The sequence below is a fragment of the Pseudophryne corroboree genome, unplaced genomic scaffold, assembly GCF_028390025.1.
Source record: "Pseudophryne corroboree isolate aPseCor3 unplaced genomic scaffold, aPseCor3.hap2 scaffold_638, whole genome shotgun sequence".
Lineage (NCBI taxonomy): Eukaryota > Metazoa > Chordata > Amphibia > Anura > Myobatrachidae > Pseudophryne > Pseudophryne corroboree.
Window position 1 is genome coordinate 12846 of NW_026970227.1, and position 18787 is coordinate 31632.

The 18787-nt window shown below is 42.9% G+C and overlaps 1 long non-coding RNA gene across 1 annotated transcript; it reads left to right on the top strand.

The window, feature by feature from the left end:
• Positions 1 to 14790: 14790 nt before the first annotated feature.
• On the top strand, positions 14791 to 18536 carry LOC135036254 (uncharacterized). The gene is made up of 3 exons (XR_010231060.1): positions 14791 to 15436; positions 16729 to 17319; positions 18449 to 18536. It is a non-coding gene; the product is annotated as an uncharacterized LOC135036254 (long non-coding RNA).
• The last annotated feature ends 251 nt before the right edge of the window (positions 18537 to 18787 follow it).

Consider the following 18787-nt stretch of genomic DNA (forward strand, 5'->3'; position numbering starts at 1 on the left):
ATATGGTTCACACACAGAGGTTTTATGTGATGAATGGGAAAGAATGACTGTGCATGACGGGGAAAAGTTTCCCCGGGTAGGTAGTTTTAGCCCAGATGTGTTACAAAATCTAAGGAGAAGGATATGTCTCATTAAATCAGCAAAGAGACGGATCAAACATTATGATTGTTTAAAGTTATGGCAAAAGGAAAGTGAAATACAAAGAAACTTAACTTACATATCTGACTCTCATCTTGGAAAGAGAGACATGGCAATGGAGAGGATTATGGTTGCAGAGAATGGCGCAATGGGGTACGATAAAAATGCACTTAGTAACTGTATTAAGAATGAAAGTAACAAATGTAATAATGTTTATAAAAATGAAAGTGTAAAAATTACAAATGTTAACCTGTGCAAGTCGCACCCCATGTCAAACTTCCCTCAGGACTACAAGCAAGAACGTGAGCCCAGCACGATGTCAGCACCTTTTCCAGCAGCCATCACACAAGACATCCAGGTGGACGCGACCAAATCGGTAAAGGCAGTAATCAAACCCCCTAATGGAGGGTCAGGTGAGGTCGTGTCCACAGGTACGTACGGTGTTATATATCACGCACAAACAAATGTACCTCATATTGTAAGACCAACACAAGGTGATGTAATTGAATTTAGTCCTGTCAGGGTGATCACAGTCCCCAATGGGAAGACTGACGATCAGGGAAGCATTCCCGTCAAGAACAGTGCAATGCGCCGTCCCTGGTCCCGGATGGAATTGAGAGCAATTATGTCTGAATTCCCTGATCCTAGGAAAAATCTAGTCGCATGTCAAAGGTTCATTAAAGAACTAGGAAACTCAACAGAACCCACCAACAAAGATTGGCGGACAGTGCTGAGGGCATGTTTGCCCTCCAGTGTTGACCCTGCGAAATTTATTGCTGATTGTCAATTAGACACGGAGGTACCTTGTACGGAGGAACACAATCAGGAGTGTATTAAGCGGATCAACCGACAGTTGGGAGTATATTTCCCTGCCATTGTCAAGTGGAATGAAATTTTCTCCATAAGACAAAACGAAGGGGAAAGTATTTCCAATTATTTTAATCGAGCACTGCAAGTAATGGCTAGAAACACTGGGATCACGGACATCAAGACAAATGTAAATCATAGAGAAGTAGCAGTATCTGTGTTAATGAATGGTTTAAAGGAGGTATTGAGAACAAGGATACAGATCACCAATCCATACTGGAGAGATAAATCAGTAACGGCATTAAGGGACTCTGCTGTTGGGCATGAGCAAAGCATCAGCAAGCACAGGGAAACAAAGAAGCCCCAGATTCCGGAGGGTAAGTCAAAGGTGAAAAGCTGTTACAACTGCTTAAGAGAAGGTCATGTTGCACGAGATTGTAGGTCTAAAAACACACACAAGGTATATACACCCCCTAGACAACGACATGACCATAATAGTCAAAGAACCAGAGAAACACAGGAAGAGCGGTTGATGGCGATGGGCATTCAAGCATTGGAGGAGACATCAAATCAACCAAAACCCCAGGCCATTGGTACATGGAGGAACTCAAGGATTTGTTATCGTTGTAAAAGAGAAGGGCATTATGCCAGCAACTGCAACAGCCCACATAAAGTCAGACCCCCTAGACATGAAAATGAGCAAAAGTTATGACACACCAAATTGTAACCAGAGATCACATAGGAAGGAGTTTGGGCCGCACCTGTAACATGCAATCAGGAAAGGTGATCATTAGGACTGATGGTAAGCCTGAGGTTATTGTTAAAAAATTGGGAGGTCATTCCCTGAAGACACAGGAATGACCGGGTAAAATTTGTAATGTATCTGTGAAATGTTTTCTTTTTCCCCATCTCTGACGGTTATCGGCAGGACTCAAACATTGCATAGCTACTTGGTCTTTGCAGAAGTCTACCAAACCCCAGCATGACCTACCCGCATCAATGTATCCTGGCCAGATACAAAGGGTGGAGTATGGAGGTGCTGGTGGGAGGGACTGAGCAAGGATACCATTGGACATGTAGATATGACAGCCTGATGATGAACGACAGATCTGACAATGTTTTAAGATGTTTTAAAAATGTTTTTTCCTGTTGTTGTTTATTGTTGGTTTATGTAATATATATGTATATGAATTGTTCTCTCTCTCTTTTGTTTTTTTTTTGTTTTCTCTCGTCTCACTCATGTTTTCATGTTTTAAAGATGGTATGTCGCACATCAGTTAGACAAATGGTAATGCAAGATTTTTGCTCCTTACAGAGAGATCGCTGATTTGGAAGAAATATTGTATCATCGGAGTGTTCGGTTGGAAGACTGAGAGACAACACCTTTGAGATGACAGCAGAACAAGAAGAACAACAAGACTAGAGAACTAATTATCGTAACAAGTTTCTCTCCCCCTCAAACTGTTTTTCTGTACCCACATTACAAATTTCTTCTTTTCTCCTCCTGTAAGATGGACTTGCCCCAAGAGACTGTGATATGGATTTTCCTGTTGACCATGATGTTGACCAGAGCAGTCTGTTTCGGTGAGAGTACCAGTGAGGTCGAGAAAGGATCCAGAAGGGTTTCTGATGACTAAGACGGAGGTGTAAATTTCCAATAGCAACACAATCACCAAGCAAAGGCGAGTACCGGAAACGATCTAGCAGCCATGTTATTTGTAAACATTGTGAAGGAATGTTAGCTGAAGAGAACTGTATCTGTAGACTCTGTGACAGTGTAGTTGAGGATGGATGTATCAAGAAATGCCAATCCAGTTTTAATATCCACATGGACCGGCATCCATTGAGTGACTATCACTCCTTAGTGGGTAAAGTGTTAAATCAGACAGATTGTTGGGTATGCTCTCAAGTACCTCAAGGCCGTAGCAAATCAGGATTAGTGCCCTTCCCTTTAACTATAGGGGAGGTACTTGAGCTAAGTGGTGGAAGGCCGGTGGACAGGAGGTTTAATATCTCCAGTCCTCCTAGTTTGAAGCTCCACCAATATCATGTGGATATATCCCTAGTATGTTTTAACATTTCCAATCCCCGAAAGCCAGGAAATTGGGAAGTGTCATGGAATAACCAAACCATGACCTTTTCATACAGAGCCGATAGAATGCCAACAGATACAGAACTTATACGCCACATAGCCGGTAGTGGAAAATATTTCCGATATAGGTATACCCTAGGAAGTAGGACCATGAGAGTTGGAGAGGTATCACCAGGATACTGTGCACACATCGTACAAACCGATACGTGTACTTAACATATGGAAGAATTAGGGTTAGGAAATTTCATATGGAAAATGTGTAATATGGTTATGTCCTACTCCGTCCCATATGTTCTCCCCGATGATGCATATTTCATATGCGGGAGGAAGGCGTATAAGTGGCTTGCCCCAAACTCAGAAGGGTTATGTTATATTGGAAAAGTACTGCCTGAAGTAATGACTGTATCACACACTAAAATGAAGGATATTCACCGCAGTGCCCAAGCTCCTTATACTCACACTCATTACGAGCACATCGTTAAACGGCACCTGATAGAGAGAACAGAGCATCCGGCCTCTGACCTGATCAGTGAATCCACCGGGATTCAATTCCTAATTGCGTTAGATATCACTCGTACCGCCAGAGGAGTGATAAATTATAAATATATATCTGCGCTTGCAAATTTATTAGACAACATCACTGAAATGTATGATGACACATTCAGGTATACTGGAAGGGAGCTCCAAGCTTATAAAACAGAACTGGTTCAGCATAGGATGATTCTCAATTATCTCACAGCTGTGACGGGTGGGTATTGTGTCACCCTAGCAACTCAGTATGGAATAAAGTGCTGCACGTATATCACAAACAGCACCGAGGACCCGGTCGAGGTCATAGACCAAAAGATGGACGACATTCTCCAATTAAAATGGGAGTTCCGAAGGAAACACAATCTCACCCTTGCCGCTGTGGGTAATGAGCTGACCAGTTGGGTGTCATGGTTGAACCCGCGAAATTGGTTCTCTGGTTTAGGAGAATGGACCAAAGGTATTATCATGGATGTAGGGAAATTCCTTTTGTGTGTTCTGGGTGTCATCATATTAGTCGGTCTGATATTTAGATGCGTTCGGGTTTTAACAAAGTGTAAACGTAGCGCCCGAGTGATGAGTTTAAGGAGTGAAGATACTGTAATAACAACGACTGATGTGATTTATGACCCAACGATAGAGACAATGTTGTGATGAAAATGTGATTCCACGGTCCGTTTCTTTCACCCGTTTCTCCTTTGTTTTTCTCCAAGGTAAAAAGACCCGCTTGGAAGAGGATTTTGACGACCTTGTATGCAGACAACAGATGGACTAAAGAAGAATTTGACAACCTTTTACACAGACAACTGATGGACTATGCCATAGACCCCCATATCCCTAGTACTTTTAATTTTACGCTAGCCCAACACTTTTTGTAAGTCTATGGACATTGATAAAGCTTTGCTTGCGTTTATTGGCAAAAGCACAAAGAGACTACAGTCAACATGTACATCGAGACAAGACACAAGACAAGACCTCAATCGGCAAATGTATATTAAACTCACATAGTTTATCACTGCATTTACCATAATTGTTCTTTATCTTCATCACTACAACCTTCAGGTAATAACACACATAGTCGATAGGGAATATAGGCACAGATATCAGCACTCACATATTCCCCCATTCATGTATCATCAACTAAAATGCGCTCCCCCATTTTGTTGCAACCAAAAGCCGAAGAGAGCTCGGTAAAGTTTGACAGCCCATCCACAGACCCTTACCACGGGATAAGAAGGAATTCAAATGTATACTTCGCAATACCTCGAAGCTTGATTTAAAACACGTACGGCACGATGATACATGACCCCCCAAACATGGATTCATACACACATGCTTCTGCTATCTCACTAGGTCATACCCTTTTCCTACCTTCTCCTCTCCTCCCCTACCCAATCATAGAAATGTATTATACATGACATATATTTTTCTCTTTTTTAAATGTTTTAGAAAGTGGCAGTTATTGGTGACTGCCAAAGGGTGGACTGTCAAAGTCAGAAAAATATCACGCTACACATTGCCATATTTGCACCTCATGCGTGTCCCCGCTGCGCATGCATGAGCTCTCCCGTGCGTGCGCATACTCGCTGTTGCGTGCACCCGCAGGCGCACGGTATGTGCATTTACGGTAGAGTTTGTATGCGTCTAGCGGGCGACTCAAATGTTACATATTTTAACCATATAATGTATTTTGTAGATTATGGTCCCTTTGATAGAATCTGAAAGTTTAGTTAATGTAGCATGTTCATAGACAAAGAGATCCCTCTTTGTTTGATACGAAGGGTCAGACAGGGGTTATACAGTGGTGTTTAGTATCCATCGGAAGAGTATTTAATTAGCAATATTCCGGTGTTGGTTTGAAGCAGATTAATCGCTCGTGCGAATAGTTATGGACATAAGAAGTTTATGGACATTTACTATTATTTGCACTTTATTATCCATGCGGCGGGAAACCTAGTTTCCAACCCACCTGAGCAGTTGGAAATAGTCACAGCCCACCTGTATGAATCAACCTATGACCTTTTGTTATAATGCGAAGACGAATTCCTGTGTCCAATGAACAATAAGAATATAGGGACCATTGTACTGTATTGTGTGTAGTGTATAAAAGGACAAGCCGATCTGGGCCAGCTCTCTATTCTCTTCAACGGTTCTCATTGCTGATAATCGGGAGCTGGATATCCAGAAGGCGCATGCGATTGTTCCCCTTTGTGCGTAAGTTCTCTGCAATCATATTGTCTTTATTGTTATAAGCTATTCTCTCTCGTTCTCGCTCACTTTCTCTCTCTCTCTCTCTCTCTCTCTCTCTCCCCTTTCCCCCTTTAAAAGTAATTGTATCTTTATTGTATTTTATGTGTAGTTACTTGGTTAGATATTCTATGTTATTTTGGTAGTGTATAACTTGTATTGTATTATTCTTTTTGAACGTTCATTAATTTCCTTAAAAGGCGTTAGACCCTTAGACCGGTATTTGACTGTTTATTATATTGCTAAGGTGTTCTCTGAGCGTCACATACACTCATACAGCTTTTAAACTAACAAGGTTACACTGTGTTGCATTTACATCTTAGCACTGCATAAGGGTTACAGTATATGTACATTGTTTATGGTATAGTGAAAAAGGTTTAACACTGTGAGCGTTAGCGCCGCTTGTGATCTCCTCGTGGTCCCAAGCATCCGCTACGCTGATAGCGTATCATTACGTTAGTCGGCAGCCTATAGCGTGCTTGCCTGTACGCTCTAAGCCGTGAGCGAACGTGCCGCTCGTGCGTCTCGACCACGGCTAAGCGTTAGATACGCAACGTGCGTACTCTTACGGTATTTCATACGCCAATAGCGTACTGTGTTCTTTAACCTTTTAGAGGGTTTTCAATAAGACAAATATTAGGCTTTATCAATATATATATATATATACACACACACATACATACACACGTATGTGTTGAGGTTGAGCCCCATAGATATCACAGTACCAGGCCCCAAGAATTCTGTTGCCGGCCCTGCCATCATCTTACAGGAAAAGGTAGCTGCTGGGACCAGAGGAGGGGAGGAATTATATCTACAGATGCCATCCCTAATAAGTCCTTACACCATGTACTTCATGGTCGGCTTTGTGTTGTTGCCCTTCATCTTTATCAGTAGTTTAAGCACACTTGCCTATTATCCTGTAACGTGGCATTGTATAACAAGGGGTGGGGAATCAATGATGCAATAGTATCATCACACCCATTGGCCTGCCCACTTTCCCGCTACACCCCCCTCCTTCCTTCTGACTGAGCCATTGTGGGCGTCAGCACGTATATGTTACAGGTTTTACATTCAGGCCACTGCTCCACTGTATGCGGCTGCCGGGTGAGGAAAGGTAATGGGGAAAAAGGGACAGAAACCTTCCCTGATGAAATGCTGCCATTAGTGAGATGGGCTGTACTAAGAGGCCATATGCTGCCTGTGTACTGTACTGTACTATCGTATGCTGCATGTGAAACTGCTCTCTGACATCATTCAGGTCACGTGACCTGGGGGTTACAACCTATTACTGACCACTTTCTATTACTTTTACAGCTTTAAACTTCCGTACATGAGCAGAAGACCGGTGACATATGCTGCCCAGCCACAAGGTAACAATAACTAGATGCAGGATCTGCCTAATAAGCTGTGACCATAGAATAGAGTAATGGGGCCAGTTACTAATGAGAGATAGGCCCTATTCCCACGGGAAATGGAAGTGTTACACATGGCGGATCCTATGTGCTCCTGCCGTGCTACAGCCGCCATCTGACAGACGCACATATATCACTATGTAGCCAGTGTTACACATGGAGACCACAGGACAGAGTAACGGGGCCAGTTACTAATGACAGATTGGCCTCTATCTCCAGGGAAAATGGGTGTTTTACATATGCATCCCTCCCAACTGTCCCGATTTTTGTGGGACAGTCCCGCTTTTCTGGGACTGTCCTGTTGTCCCACCCACAGGCCGCAGTGTCCCACATGTGGGAGTTGAAGTTGGGAGACGTGGTCACTGCTGCTGTGAATAGATGCTGTGCACATACTGAACTTATGTTTCTTTATGTCTTCTTCCCACAGATATAGAGGCACAGCTACCGTGCCGCAGAGCCTGCACCATTTCCTTTACCCCCCTGACTCCCACCACCTGCACCCCTGCCACCCGCTCCTCCACTACCCTCTCATCCACCACCATCATCACTACTAGCCCCATCCCACCACCACCCCTACCTTACACACACCTTCACCCCCACTCCGACTACCCCATACACTAACCCCTCCCTGCCCTTACCACCACCCAGCTTTCCTCCCCCAAAATCCTCCCCCTACCTTCTATGTTTCCATGTCTGTCTCCTTCCCATAGATAAGAGAGCAATTCCAGATGCGCTGTCACAGCTGCCAGCAAGAGATTGTCAGTCCCAATAGAATTTTTACAACAGAAAGCACTAAAGCCGGCGCTGGTTGTTTCTCCAATAGTAAATAATTAGAAAACTGTGGATGATAAGCATACTTGAATTTATTTACTAAACATCAAATAAAATGAATAATAAAATTCACATATATACATAAAGTTTAAGGGCATATATGGAGCTGTGAAGCATTTGAATGTGCTGCTAGTGAGTGTCCACTATGGATCCCGGACTAGAACACTGGACAAAGTTCCCTGGGAAAGAGAAATAAAGTACAGCTGGTGTTACCCGTGAGGACGGAGGCTTCCAGAGGCTTTAGAAAACAGCAAGCAAGCTGTATCACTTGTATTCAAGCTGGGTCCCTCCAGTCGGTGCTGTAATGTAAATGTCCCACAGGGAAAGATTCCAAAGCAGGTGTTCCAAAACTGATTGTTATAAGTCCATATCTGGATCCGTAATGATGTGGAGCACTGATGATAGTGGTGGTGGCAGCTTTCACACTTCCCATAGATGTTGATTGGCATCTCATCTGGAGATCCAGGTGCTCCTGGCAATGTGAAGCCTTCTCCTCATTATGACATCAGCTGCTCTGCGCTGCCCAACCACAACATCATAGAGGCTGTAACACAGAGCCCGGAGCCAAGAGTTGCACTGCACTGATCAGCTACCACATCTTAGAGGCTGTATGATGGAGCCAGGATCTAGAAGCAAAAGGCAAGGCGAGAAAAATGTGTGAAAAGCCTCTCCAGGCATCTGGTGGCCGCAGACAATCAAGAGGTTAAAATTTGTGTGTGGCGCCCATCCCCACAATGGTGCCATTGGCAGCTGTCATCAGAGCCGGCCCTAGCCAATATGATGCCCTAGGCAAGATTTTGGCTGGTGCCCCCTAGCACCACTGCTAGTTCCGCCTCTGACCTTGCACCTCTTTCCTAGCACCATCACCCCTCACCAATAGCAGTCATTATTTTGGTGTTTGTACCCCCTATATTTTAAATAGGAACAGTTCGCACATTTCGCGCACAGCCCAAAAAGGGGTGTTTTTTTGCTGGCAAGGGGCATGGCCACGCAATAGTAACCCCACTTCCAATTATGCCACACATTACTGCAACTTTATTCACATTTGATCATGTGATAGTGTTCATAATTCATATTACATCCCACAGTAGTATCACTTATCCTTATAAACGTTACTCCTCACAGTAGAGCCCTTTATTCACATAACAAGGCCCTTTGGAGAGACAGAGAGAGAGTATGCCAGCACACACCCCAGCGCTATATGACCCAGGAATCACACAGTAACTTAGTGTTAACCCAGTAGCTGCTGTATATATTATTTTTACGCCAAATTTATGTGCCCCCCCTCTCTTTTACACCCTCTCTATCATGCAGGGGAGAGCCTGGGGAGCTTCCTCTCAGCGGATCTGTGGAGAGAAAATGGCGCTGGTGAGTGCTGAGGAAGAAGGCCCCGCCCCCTCAGCGGCGGGCTTCTCCCGCGATTTTGTGTAAAATTAATGGCGGGGGCTCATGCATATAACAGTGGCCCTCATTCCGAGTTGATCGCTAAGAGTCATCGCATCGCAAATGTCCGAAATGTAAGTATCTGCGCATGCGCAAATGCGTGATTACGCATGCGCGAAGACATACGTACGACAACTGTGCAAAATTACTTTGGACAAAAAAAGCCGTAACTGCCAAACGAAAACAAGGAGTGGCGTGGGCGTGGCGGAGGCGAGACTTCGCAATGCTCCGACATGGGCGTGAAAGTGGGCGTACTGTGTGGGAGTATGCAACTTGCAATGGGCGTGTTTTTCGCACATAAACTTTGTCGCTGTTAAAACTAACATAGGAAACCGTAGCAACATTCACGCAGCAGCAGAGTAGGTCTGCAGTTACTCTACATTTGCGAAGTACTGGTACAAGTGTGTATGCAGTAATTAGCAGTTAATTGGAGAGCACATTCATCTGATGTTCAATTACTTGTTAATTACTGAGCCCATGAAAGTTACCAACCAGCAATTGACTGAACACACATTACATGTTTATTCTACTCACATATTAATCTCACACACTGTTAAATAAGGTTGTTATTTGTGTTTAACTTGGTGTGTAAGCATTGTGCAGAAATGTTTGAATGTGTGTTAGACTACTAAATACAAACAAGTTACATTTTTATTTAAAGTTATATAATTCTGCAACATTCTGATCAATTAACCAACACCCACATAATGCCGCATACACTATGATTTATTTTTAAAAGTCACAATAATATATGTTTTTAACATCTGTCAATGTTTTCAATGATGTCATGTTGTCCAAAGATATTTTATCAAGTTGTCGTGTCTGTTTTATTAATATGGACATTAAAGTGTGGTGCAAAACATACCTTTTTTTTTTTTTTTTTTTAAATTTGAAGGAGAATTAGCAGATTGGTCACCAAGTGTCTATATGTTGACATAATCTTTTTGTAAGTAAGATTTTGCTAATGCATTACCTTCAAGAAATTGCACACATTTTGAATTTATATTTTTTATTTCAGAAATAATATGATCCAACATTTAAACATGGCTCCACATGAGTCTCACAGGCAGAGATAGACCAAGCACCAAGCAGATGGCACTGACAAAAATTATATTGCAGAACTCAGTACTCTGCAAATTTCTGCTTCTGACAAAAGTATCTTATAAATTCATAAATTCAACATATTTCACACCCTGCCACACAAAAATGTGACACAAACTGAGAAATAATTAGTATCCACCACACAAACACAACAATACACAGCACACTAGTGAGAGGAAGATGGCTCTGTTGTTTTTTAAAAGAAACTCACAGGCTACAATTCCTCCAAACAGAAAAAAAGACATTTCACTAAGAGGGAGTGATCCATTCTGGCCACACAAGCCAAGTCCAAAATAACATAGAGGCAACTACAAAAACATGGGTGCTGCCCATCTGGAGAGACATCACTTTCTTCTTTTTCGCCCCGCCTGAGGCTGATCTTCTTTGCTTGGTCTGCGGAGTGACCTTCGTTGGGCCTGCCCAGTGTCCTGTTCTTCCTGGGCAGGGGCAGGGGAGGGAGCCGATGTGGTTGGCTCTCTGCCACTGTGGGCAAGGGAGACAGCGATGGCCTGGAGCCCTTGCAAGATGTTAGTTGCAAGGCTTTGGTTTGAGGAGGCCAGTTGTTCTTGGGCCTGCCTGATCTCTGCCAGACTTTGGCAGAGTTGAGCAACACCTTGCTCAACACAGGTTCGGATCTCAGTGAGCCGGACAGTTATCTGGCTTACCTCCCGGATGACCCCGTCTTGAAATGTGTTTAGGCTCTCACCATACCTAGCAATTTCAAGCAGGATCTCCGGGATAGCAGAGGGTTGGGTGGGGGGGCCAGTAGGAACCTGCATAGGTGGGTTTTGTTGGCCCACACTGGCAGACCCACTAGGTCCCTCCACCTCAGCCTCAACCACATAACCGGCCTGTGACTCAAACTGTTCACCCCCCTGTGCTGTGTTTTGTGGCAAGCAAATAGAAGAATGTGTGGGGGAAAAGTTGGAGTCAAAATTAGTTTAAGATTATTAATACAGTTCAAATTTCAGACAAATACATGTGTAAACTTACCTTCCAAGTCATGTCCCGTCACAATCTCAGGCAGGTCCGTGTCCATATGAGACACCCCTTGGCCCTCCTCATAACTCACACAGGCCATCGCCATCTCCTCCAAGTCAGTAAACTCCACAGCGACAGGTGGTCCCCCCCCTGTTGCCCTTGAGGCATTCCACTCCGCAGCCCTCTTTGCCTTCAGGCGGGATTTGAAGTCGGCCCACCTACATAAATATTGTGAAAGAGGGAAAAAGTTGAGTCTTCTTATTGTTCAAAGTAAATATATAGCACACATGTTCTGCTTGTGTTTGCTAGACATAACATGACATGTAACTACATTTTTTATGCAACTTAGCACAGAAGAAGGATTGTCAAGATGCACTTACCGTCGTCTCACTTCCTGTGATGTTCTGACGACAGAGCCAACTTCATTCACAGATTTTGTGATGTCTCTCCAGATGCGTTCTTTGGAAGCAGCCCCCATGTTTTTGGGGCCCCTATGTATTTTGGACATGGCCTGCGTGACCAAGACACGCAACTCCCTCTTAGTGAATGCAGGCTGTCTTTTTTTCCGTCTGGAGGTAGCCTGTGAGGTTTCTTCAGGTTGGTCATCTCCATCTTCCTCCTCACTAGCAGCTTCTGTCTGCTGTGTTTGTGTGGCTAAAGTCAATTCTCCCTCAGTTTGCTCACTATGTGTGTGTGGCAGGGTATCCACACTCAATTGTTGAGGTTCAGAAGCAGAAATTTGCAGAGTACTAGGTCCTGCATTAACCTCCGCAGAGGCGTATTCTAACAAGCGCCTTTGACACTCTATCCGTTGTTTCTGCAATGCCATCTGCTGCTCTGCAATGCGGTCTATCTCTGCTGCGATTTGCTCACGAGAAGCCATGTTTGTGATGACGTGTGTACGCCGAGGTGTGTGCGCTTATATACCTACGTGCGACTCGTTAATTCACACAGGTGTACACTGTTATTCTGTGGAATGATTGCACTGCTTATTTAAGGGCCTACTGTGCATGCTGTAAGTGTTGGTAGTTTGGCGTTTGAGTTGTTGGCTTGTGCGGGAAGGTGATAGTGGAATTGGCAGAGTGAGTAATTGTCAAGCATACCTTTGTCCTTTTCTTTGCGTTTTGAATATAGACAGTGGCATTTTTTGTGGGTATTTTCGTTTGTGAGTATTCTGTTTTTTTTTTTTTTTTTTGGTGTTGGCAAGTTTTTTTAATACATTTTAATATTTTTATTTTTATAACACATATATATTTTGCAAGTCCATTTGTGAAAATATTCCCGTGCTTCTTTGTTTTGACTGTCATTAGTGTTCTCTTGTAGGAATTTACTTTTTGGTGTGAAAAACCAATTTTGTCTTTATTTTTGGGTGTGGTCCACAAAAACAAGACTTTATTTCTTTAGGAGCAGGTAAGTGTCGTTGGCCTGTGTTGGAGCTTGTTTGTTGGAAGTGTCTGTATGCTGTTTTTGACTGTCATTTGTGTTCTCTTGTAGGAGTTTTTTTTTTGGTGAGAAAAACCAATTTTGTCTTTATTTTTGGGTGTGGTCCACAAAAACAAGACTTTATTTCTTTAGGAGCAGGTAAGTGTCGTTGGCCTGTGTTGGAGCTTGTTTGTTGGAAGTGTCTGTATGCTGTTTTTGACTGTCATTTGTGTTCTCTTGTAGGAGTTTTTTTTTTGGTGAGAAAAACCAATTTTGACTTTATTTTTGGGTGTGGTCCACAAAAACAAGACTTTATTTCTTTAGGAGCAGGTAAGTGTCGTTGGCCTGTGTTGGAGCTTGTTTGTTGGAAGTGTCTGTATGCTGTTTTTGACTGTCATTTGTGTTCTCTTGTAGGAGTTTTTTTTTTGGTGAGAAAAACCAATTTTGACTTCATTTTTGGGTGTGGTCCACAAAAACAAGACTTTATTTCTTTAGGAGCAGGTAAGTGTCCTTGGCCTGTGTTGGTGCTTGTTTGTGTTTGTTAAATTTTTTGTTTTTTTTTTTGTAAAGTTTGCTAAACAAAGTGTTTGGGTTTTCCAGGATTGATCTGCAAAGTAGTGCTTGTCTTTCCTGGACTAGGTACTAAATTTCTTAATTTTTAGTTTTTTTTTTTTTATAAAGTTTTTTTGCATTAATATATGTTTTTTATATCCAAATATTAAATTTAGTTTTATTTGCTTTTTATTTTTGCTTTTTTGACATGAATTCAACACAGAAAAAATGTACGCTCCTGCAGTAAGTTGACACCACAATTGTAAAAACAGTTATTGTGTAAAATTTTGGAAAACTTTGAATTATTTTTTATTGACATTTCTTAACATTCTCTCAAAAAAGTGTGTGATGTCAATACATATTGCGGCAGAAGCCCTACCTCCCCAACCCACGCCAGCACTCCCACCCCAACCGCCAGCCCCACAACCACAGCCGGCTCCTCATCAACCAAGGCAACGGAGGCGTGCTAGGCCACCAATTTTCAGAACCCGTGTCATACTTTTTGGGATGCCAGATGATGTGGTGGTGCGTAGATACCGGCTGCCACCACATCTAATCCTAGACACTCTCTCCATAATAGAGAGTGATCTGGAGTCTGAAATTCGGTATCCTACAGCAATACCACCATTGACACAATTCCTTGCAGTGTTACATTTTTTGGCCACAGGATCATTCCAGCATGTTGTTGGAGACCTGGTTGGCATGTCGCAGGGCCAGTTCAGTAAGGTCCTGCGACGTGTCTGCCAGGCTTTCATCAAGCGTGTTAAGCAATTTATTGCTATGCCTTTGGATGTTGGTGCCCTAGATGTGGTGAAGCGGCAATTTGCGGAAGGTGGTAGTCGCTTCCCACATGTTATTGGGGTTGTGGATGGCACACATGTTGCTATTCAGCCACCAAGACATAATGAAGAAATTTATAGAAACAGGAAACTGTTTCATTCTCTGAATGTAATGGTTGTTTGTGGGCCATCCCTCCAGATCCTTTCCCTGAACGCAAAGTTTACAGGAAGTTCCCATGATGCGTATGTCATTAGACAATCAGGGATATGGCAGAGATTAAGATCAAGTCAACGACCAGACATGTGGTTATTGGGTGAGTTGTTGCTCAAATATTTTAGTTACAAACTTACAAAAATATATGAAATTTGTGAACTAAAATTTTGCTTTTATTCCAACAGGAGACCGTGGATATCCTTGCACCCCCTGGCTCATGACTCCTTACCGTAATCCCAGGCCAGGACCACAGATGGCATTTAACTCCGCGCTTACTGCCACTAGGCAGCTGGTGGAGCGCACAATTGGTGTCCTGAAAGGGCGCTTTCGTGTGCTCCACCGCACGGGTGGCGACATCATGTATTCGCCGGAGATGGCAAGTAAAATAGTGGTCCTGTGCGCAATACTCCATAATATCGCGGTAAGGAGTAGTGTCGAGCTTCCTCAGGCAGAGGAATTGCCTGATGAGGAGCCAGGGGTTGTGCCACGCTTCGGTGGGGGGAGTGTGACACGGAGGGGGAGCCAAGTGAGGGCAAGAATTGTAGCAGAACATTTCAGGTATAGTGTTTTTAACATTTATATTTGCACAAATAATACAACCCAGTATGCTTATGTATTTTTAAACATGATTGCATTTAGTATGTTCTTGTAAAGTGATTGGGTAATGCTGTTGTTGTGTTTGAATGGTTTTTTCTTTTTAAACACAAAAAACAAAAACACGTTAAGCTGACAATGTTTATGTAATAATTTAAATACTGTAATGATAATAAATAGTGTCCTTATTTATTTTATATCCTCAAATACTGATTATGTAAACAAACACACAAACAAATGATCCTCAATGTTTGACACTTTGTGACTGTCCAGCTGAATGATCACACGACCTGTGGTGAGTACACAGATATGTTTAGTAATTTTCAGTAAAGTCTGTGTCTCTGTGTGTTTATTCTAATTGTTTCTAACAAACATTTTCGCTTATGCTAATGCGAATTTCCGCTCGTGCAAAATAACACTCTGCTCTTCACAGCATTGCAAAGATCAATAAAGTTATTAGAAATGACATATTTTTGGCCAATCACATGCTAACAGACACTATAAATATATGCCCAAATAAGGAAAACGCCATTGCCATGATGCGTGCAGCACCGTTCTCCAGGCGGGAGCTCCGCGTGCTGGTAGCGGTGATGGACCGCCGCGTAGGCCGCGTTGGGCGCTTCATCCCCAATCGGGTGAAGCGCGAGGCCTACGCGGAGGTCCGCCGCCTGCTGCGGACTCGCGTCCGCAGCAGGCGGACAATCATCCAGCTCGAGAGGCGATGGAGTGATCTCCGCAGGCGGACTCCAGATTTGTTGGCGGAGATCCGCCAGCAAATCCGTGCTCTCCATACCCGAAGTAAGTTACATTACATAAGATTTTTTGCTTAAAATGTGATAATGCTTGATCTTCCCAATTTTGAGCAAAAGGATTTTTGTAAACCATTGTGCAAAACCATGTGCACTGCAGGGGAAGCATATGTAACATGTGCAGAGTGAGTCAGATTTGGGTGGGGTGTGTTAAAGCATCTCAATAATTTGCTGTGTTTAAATTAAACAGCCTGTATTTTCCATGCCCATAATTGAAAAAGTCCACCAAATCTAACTCTCTCTGCACATGTTATATATGCAACCCCTGCAGAGCACATGCTTTTGGACAATTGCAAACTAAATTCCAGCTGTAATCCCCTTTGAATTACCTACATTTTACAGTAAGTGGTAGGCTAATTGCAACCTTCAGTCTCCTTTTTAGGAAATTAGGTCAGTGTGTGTGGTTAGGGGAAACAGTACTGACTGTAGTAAAGTGACACGAAACAAGTGCATGTTTCCAAGAAATAAGAAGCAGCCAGGAAACTGGTCCAAAATACTTGATAAGTGCTGGCTATATAATAAGGGCCCTTGAATAGTAATCTGGTGATGTTGCCTAGACAAATCACTATGACTCAATGGACTAGATTAAGGAATGAGCTTCAAAGTTAAAGTTTGGCTTCATTTTGTTTGCTATGGCCAACATGAAGAGGATCTTAACATGTTTGATTTTCTATTTTAAATTTTTAAAAAAAAAACATGTAACATAACATTTATATTTAAAAATCAATACTATGTAATTTTGCATGATTAAAAAATGTGGACAATATTTTCATTCTAGGACAACAACAACGGCACAACTCCCCACCCCCTTCCCCTTCCCACTCCCCCTCCCCTTCTCACTCCCCCTCCCCTTCTCACTCCCCCTCCCCTTCTCACTCCCCCTCCCCTTCTCACTCCCCCTCCCCTTCACACTCCCCCTCAGCTTTCCAGTCCCCCTCATCTTCACAGTCCCCCTCAGCTTCCCAGTCCCCCTCAGCTTCCCTGGCCCACTCCACTTTCCATTCCCCTTCTCACCACACCTCGCCATCTCTTTCTGGGACCCCTTCTCCTCCTTCCCATACCCCTTCTCCTTCCACTTCGACATCCCCATCTGAACCCCCCTCACCCTCTATTGCTTTAAATTTCTCTCCGCCCCCCTCGCCCTCTCAATCAGACCCCCCCTCTGAAATTGCGGCACTAATCCAGCCTCCTTCCCCCATCCAGCCTCCTGCCCCAATCCCTCCTCCTTCCCCAATCCCTCCTCCTTCCCCAATCCCTCCTCCTTCCCCCATCCAGCCGCCTTCCCCCATCCAGGCAACATCCCCACCAAGTGAATGGGCAGAGGAAGCCCCTGCAGAACATTCCGGGAGTCTGGATGTTTCCGAGGAAAGTAAGTTTATTTAAATTTTATACAATAAGATTACCCACTTACACTTACAATGCCAAAACATGCAGTGTTGTACTGTTTGAATTCTTGGACCCTGGAAAAATATTTAAACATTTCATCATGGTGTACATGTTGCCTTTACATATTTGTGAGTGTCATTATATGTACAGTGTGTATGTGTGCAATGTTTTGTGTGTCCACTCTAGGTTGACACTCATTAGGTAGCCAGGGTTGCCAGGACAACAGGGTTTATATGTGTTACTTTTTCAGTGAAACAGTTAGACCTGAGTGGAGTTTAGTATGTTGTTTGCCTTTTACACTTGGGCCTGTGTAGTCTGAATATTTACACTTACAAATCACATGCTTCACTTTGTTATGCAGCCTAATGACACACTGTTTTTTTGTGTGAAAGTTACATTCTCAAAATTAATAATTGTTCGAGTCAAACATGTTTCCACTTATTTAGTAAGGGCAGCTTTCAGGGAGTGTGGGAATGCTATGATATGTTGGGCTGCTGAAGATGTGTTTATGCAGTGTGATGATGCAGGACCAACCCCCTAAAAATAAAAAATAAATTAAACAACAAATGGGAATGAATGCCAACATGGTGTCACATTGACAAAGATGGTAGTTATCTTTAACATGGGATGTCGGACATAGCAACCAATAAGATTATACTTCAAAAATTGGGAGCCACTTCTACAATATAATAATCATATTTTGGCTTGATTGCTATGGGCAACGTTCCATCTTAAATATAACTCACATAGTAGTAAATGTAACACATGGTCTGGAACACTTTAAAATCTGAAAAAAAGGCTGAGCAGGCTTGTGTGTTCTGCTAATGATTGTACCATAAAACAGCCAGGATGTAGTAACTTTGCCATTAAAGCAGACCTGTCCAAACTGCGGCACTCCAACTGTTGAGAAACTACACATCCCAGCATGCCCTCACACAGCTTTGACATTCCCTGACCACAAAACTGTGTAAAGGCATGCTGGTATATGTAGTTTCACAACAGCTGGAGTCCAGCAGTTTGTACATGCCAGCATTTAAGTGTGCTTTGCGCCTTGCTTGGCTAATAAGTAATGTAATTAAGTTATTAATGTTTGTGTTGCATCTTAATTTCAGATGTTGCAGTTGGAGATCCCACAAGTTTTGCAGGGATTCTAAACACCATGCGCCAACACCTGCAAGCAATGCTGGATTGTGTGGACCATTTGGAACAATTTGCATAATGTAGAATATTTGATTTACCAAAAAAACAAAAAAAAACAAAAAAAAATAAAAAAAAAGTTGTTTAAAGTTAACCGGGTGTTGTGTTTCTTAATGCAAAAAAGGATCAGCAGATTTGCAGGTAGAATTTTTATGACAAAAAAATTACACACATCTAACGTTACATTTTTACCCAAAAAAAAAGGATAATATTGTGTTAAGAAACATGTAAACACCTTCATTCACAAACAACAC